The following is a 5,982-nucleotide window of genomic DNA, read 5'->3' as shown; positions in this document are numbered from 1 at the left end:
AACTGAGCTGAAGGCAAATTTCACCCTACCGCCAAAGGAGGATCCGGAGAAGCCAGTTAAAGAGCAATTAATCAAGTCTTGTGCTCTTAAGAAGATGGCAACCCTAATGAGGAGGTGGAGGAAAGAGCTGAACCAGTTTGTCGGAAAAAAAAGACACCAGAATTCATCGGCAAATATGAGAACATCAAAGATCACTGGCCCGCATTTGTGGCCCACAAGACATCGGAAAAGAGTAAGAAGATGTCGGAGACAAACAAGAAAAATGCTGCGAAGAAGAAGCTTCACCATCGCACGGGGTCAGGTGGCTACCTCAAAGCCCGGGCTAAGTGGTCCAAGGCTGAGCATGATCTGCTTGAAAAAGGGATCGAACCAGAGACAATGTACTGGCCAGACCGTTGCCGGACTTGGTTCTTCGGGGCTGCCGGAACCTTGGACCCTGTAACAGGGTTGTGCCAGTGGACGGACGAGCAACTGGAAATACCAGTCAAGAACCTTCGACACTATATCGATGCAGCGCAGCGAGGGATGTTCCTTCCAAACAGGGAGAAGGACGAGCTCACAATGGCCCTTGGGAATCCTGAGCACCCTGGACGGACACGAGGCACGCCAGGCTCCATTCTATGGAAGGTTGGTTTTCCAGACGCAGGGGTTACAAAACCCACGAGAGGAGGAAGAAACTGGAGCAGGACCAACTGCAGGCGCTGCACGAAAGGGTAACGGGGCTAGAGGATCGAGAAGAGGAATGAGAAGCAGCAGATCGCAGCAAACAACCTGCCGAAGCTTCCCCCGAAGCTACCCCGCCATCTCAGCGGAGAAGCAGCGTGGCTTCCACCGAGCTGCTTCAGCCGGAGCATGTCTTGACGGCTCCTGCCAGCTATCCCGTGGATGGTATCACGGAGTCTCAAAATTGCCACATTATGGCGCGATGGATGAATTTGAAGGTCAAGGCGGCTGTTGGCCAAGTTTATCCTAGTGGACCCGGCACAACTTATCACTGCCAGCCGATTTCAGAAGGATATGCTAAGGTGATGGTGGATGAAATAACGGAGGGATTTGAGGACCTCCCGCTTGAGCACCCTACCGGTGAAGGGGAGACTAGGCTGGGTTGTGCTTTGAAGACTCCATGCCTATGGCGGAAGGAGCTCATCAACCTTCTGAACTGGACGCCTCCGCCTCCTCCTCCTCCTCCGACGAATCAGGGCACTCCGCCTCCTCCACCGCCTCCTCCTCCGGCGAGTGACGATGAGGGCACGCGTGGCGGCACTCCGCCTCCTTCTCCGGTGCGTGGCGGCACTCCGCCTCCTTCTCCGGCGCATGGCGGCACTCCGCCTCCTTCTCCGCCTGCGTCGGCGCTCCCGAGCAGCCAGCAGCCTCCTCCTTCTCCGCCTCGCCAGCAAGGGCGAAAGAGACCCGCCGCCGCCCCGGTTGCTCCGGCGCGTCGTACTCCTTCTCCTCCGCCTCATAGGCAAGCACGAAAGAAGACAGACGCCGCAGCCGCTCCGTCTGCTCCGGTGTCTAGCAGCACAACCAGAGGCGGGAGGCAATACAAATACGGTCCATCTCTCAAGCCTCTAGAGAAGTTACCGTACGAGAGGTCCGAGGAGGAAAATGATACGATTGTGCGGACCCACGTGAAGGAGTTCTTTGAAGGGGTGAAAGCAAAGAGACATCCACCTCCGAAGGAGAAGGTAGATCCGGTGAAAGCAAAGCGCACTATCGATGCCCTGAGGAAACCACCAAAGTCTCCGCCGAGAACCAACTATGAGCGCATTACTGAACAGACATATCTCCAAGCCCAGTGGTCGGGAACTACTATCAGTGCTAAAAGGTCAAAAGAACGAGCAAAGGGGAAAAAAATTGCCCAGCTCGGTGAACAAGCACAGCAATCGTGCCCCCCGCTCAATGTGTCTAATGCTCCGGGGACGGTGGCCGGTTATGGCAATCTTGAAGATTACCTGCCTGACGATGCACTTCCTGATTTCTTGGAGGTGGACGAACACAGATACGAGTACGGGAAGCCTCTCGTCAAAGATGAAAAATCTCTGACAACAATGATGCGAAGATTCTATAATTGATACATGGAAACCTGCAGAGAGTCTGAGGGTACGAATGCTTTGTATCTGCATATTAAAGAGGAGCACGACCTCGTTACAAATGATCTGTTGACTATTCCATTTGATGAGTTCTTCGCGTTCTTCAATCAAAAGGCCCTCGATAAACTAATGGTCTTTTGCTACTGTCTGTAAGTACTATTTCTGTCATTAAGTCTCTATATATAGCTCGGCTGTTTCATTACATGTACTTATAATTAATTATCCTTAATATATTATGCAGATTGAAGATCGCCGAGTGCAAAAAAATAAGAAATTTATGATATTGGGTTCATTAACATAAATATCATAGATGAATTTCTGGTTAAAAAGGACATCAAAGAGGCCGAGGACAACGTGCTACAATCGTTGATCAAAAATCAAAACAAAGATACCATACTTTTTCCTTACAACGGCAAGTGAGTGTTACTGTCGTGTGCATATTCGGTTTCCCTTATTACTCGAGCGAGGTTATAGTAATGTAATTGATGAGTTATGCATGCGTGCGCAGGTACCACTATATTCTTCTGGAGATTAAGCTTGAGCGTGGACTAGTAACCGTCTTAGACTCGAGACGGAAAGATCGCAAATCCTATGCGGACATGACTGAAATGCTCAGCAAGTAAGTTCAATCGATCATTATCGCACCATATCGGCAACTTTTTGTTCATTTCCTGATATCTCAAGTAATAATAATTATTTTCTTTGTCTTGCAGGGTTTGGAAACAGTTCACCGCACAAGCTTCGGGACTGTCGAAGGAGCTGCGATATACATACCCGAAAGTAAGTACTACTGGCTAGCTAGTTGCGCGCATCTCTCGTTGATTCTATAGCTATACTTTCATCAATGCCATTTATAATGTTTCATTATCAGTTTGATTGACCTCTATTTCTCATAAAGTGCTTGTGGCAGGAAGAAGGGAATGATTTCTGTGGATACTACGTGTGCGAGTTCATCCACAACACGACTTTGATAAACAAGCGGGGCTACTCTCAATGACAATATGAAGTGCGTAAGCAATGATATTCACAATTTCATTTTATTACACCATCATTTCTGTTGAGTTTCATTCATATATATGTATTAATTAACCCCCTTCTTCAAATTAGACGTGGCAGATGCGGAATGAACTCCTAGAACCAGATCGCATGAAAGGAATTCAAGAGGAATTGGCGGGATTCTTTCTTGACCACGTCATCAATAAAGCCGGAGAATACCATGTGAAAATTGATTTCAATTGCTAGGGGATTGTAATTAAGAGATCTTATACATATTGTACATGTATGTAGCCAGTAGCGTCAGATACATGATATACGAAAACTTGTTGTTCGACCAATCTCTCGGAGAAAGAGAGGTCGATCGATCACTTCTCTCGGTATGCATGACGAACTTCTGTACTGAATGGTTCTCTCGATCACTTATGTATATATATAGTACGTAGCGTCGACCAAACACGGACATAAGAGAGGACACTTCTCTCTATTAATTAGCTAGCTAACACAATATATGAAACATCTAAATTAACCCCCCCCAAAACCCCCAACCCCCCCTCCTTTCAAAAAAAAAATAAAAATAAAAACCCCAGCCACTGGAATGCTGACGCGTGGATGCCTTTTGGTCCCGGTTGGTGGCTTGGAGAGCCACCAACCGGGACCAAAGGCCCCCTGACTGGGCTCGGCGCACAGGCCACGTGGAGGAACATTGGTCCCGGTTCGTGTTTGAACCGGGACTAATGGGTGGAGGTATTAGTCACGACCCATTAGTCCCGGTTCATGAACCGGGACTAAAGGCCCTTACGAACCGAGACTATTAGGTGTTTTTCTACTACTGGCGCCTTGCTCTATTGCCAGCCGAGTCGTGCCCCTTTGCCTGCCGCGCCGGGAGGATTCTGGCGGCCAGGCTGAGGTCATGGGAGGCCATGGCTATGTCGAGCTCGTCAATTCAAACCGGCGGCGATCGATTGCAGCGCCTAGCGGCTTTTTTCGGTGAGCGGTGATGAATTTCGGCGAGTTTAGGGCGGATTCCGGCAAACTCCACGGCGGCGTGTTTGCTCCGATGAGGTTTTACCGGTATACGGGGCCCCCTAGATTCGGCGTTCCAACCTCCAAAGATAAGGGTTTTGGGTGTGCATTTGTGGTGGCCCTTAAAAATTTTACGGGTTGGACCACTTTTACGGTTTCTGTTCTAGACACTCTTTTCGCCCAAAACTGTAAAACGAAAAAATACAGGTTTGACCACTTATGCGGGTCTGCTAGAGATGCTCTAATACTTCACCCTAAGATCGCTATCCGACATGCATCTCAAAATATTAAGTTCACAAGAAACGGGGCATTTAAATAAGTATGATGACATAATATAAACAACAAAACATCAAGCAATATGAAGAGATAATGTCGTTTTATTCTTAGTGGTAACAATACAATATGTGTCTTGTCCCTCGGATATAGATCATCACAAGATTAGAACCCACTACAAAGCACCACTCCCTTTGAAGAAAAACCATCGGACTTGACCAAAGAAGATAGATCGGAGAACATGCGGAGCTATTAAATTATACAACAAGAAAACCTCAAAAAGATTCAATTGAATTCAATAAACAATCTGATCATAAAGCGATTAATCATCATACCCGAACAAATACATCCATGGATTACATTGAATTGATCCTGATCATGTGAGACGGCTCACGGGAACTTACTATTGAAAATCAATAGAGAGAGAAAGAGAGATATAACTACTGTTTTGGACCCTAAGGTCCTAAGGAAACTACTCACACATGGTCATGGAGGCAGCAAGGTTGATAAAGAGGTCTCCGGAAATGGCTTCCCCCTCTGGCAGGGCTCCAAAACAGTGCTCCAGATGGGATTTCTTCGAAACAGAGATCAAATTCTTCTGGAGGCGCCGCGAATGGTTTTGGGATTTATAAGAATTTATGACGGTGGAATCAGGTCAAGGCGGTAAGTGTGGGCCCCACACGGACAGGGGGCGCAACCACCCCCTGGCTGCTCCACGTGTTCGTGTGGGCCCCTTGTGGCTCACCTCGATCTCTCCCGAAGTTTTGGTGTTTATTATTACCCAAAAAATCATGTAATCAACAACGTATTTGGACCTCCGTAGATATTAGTTTCATGCGAACCAAAAACAAACAGAAAACGAGAACTGACACTTAGCACTAAACTAATATGTTAGTCTAGAAAATAGTATAAAATGATAATAAAATTATATAGAAATGATAATATAATAGTATGAAACAATCCAAAATTATATATACATTTGAGGCGTATCAAGCTCGGCTTACAAGTGGGCTCATACTATATTTAGCAAGTTGAGAGTATCTTGTGGGTGTTTAATTTTATTTCTTGTTTCTTTTATTACGAGCCCACTATTAAACATGCTAATGGAATTTTCCTTTTTGAGTTTCAGACAATTTTTGCATGGACCGTTAGATTGAATCCATTGACGGGCGGCCTTCATCTTCTTCCTCCAGCTAATACCGCACCCCTTCCCCAAGTACCATCAGCTGAGCCACCGGTCCCGTCTTGGTCGAGCTGCCGTCGTTTTTATCTCCGGCAAAGTCTTGGTGACCCCTTCTCACGGACGCCGTGGTGGCATCCCCATCTCCGGCTCGACATTTGATGTTGTTCTTCTCTGGAAGAAACTCAACTGAACTGGAAAATAATTCCATCATATGTGTAATAGCAATTGTGTTCTTATTATTGCTTGATATATACTATTGTACGACACTATGTGCGTGGACGTTTGTTCTATTGGTGTATATACACCCTATATGAAAAAATAGTAATTAAATGAAAAGCAAAAAAATAAAAATATGTTTGAATTAAACTTGAACTTCCATTGTACTCATAAGAAGAATTCCACATAAGAAAAACA

Source organism: Triticum dicoccoides, chromosome 3B, assembly GCF_002162155.2.
Source record: "Triticum dicoccoides isolate Atlit2015 ecotype Zavitan chromosome 3B, WEW_v2.0, whole genome shotgun sequence".
NCBI classification, from domain to species: domain Eukaryota; kingdom Viridiplantae; phylum Streptophyta; class Magnoliopsida; order Poales; family Poaceae; genus Triticum; species Triticum dicoccoides.
This window is presented reverse-complemented; position numbering follows the sequence as displayed.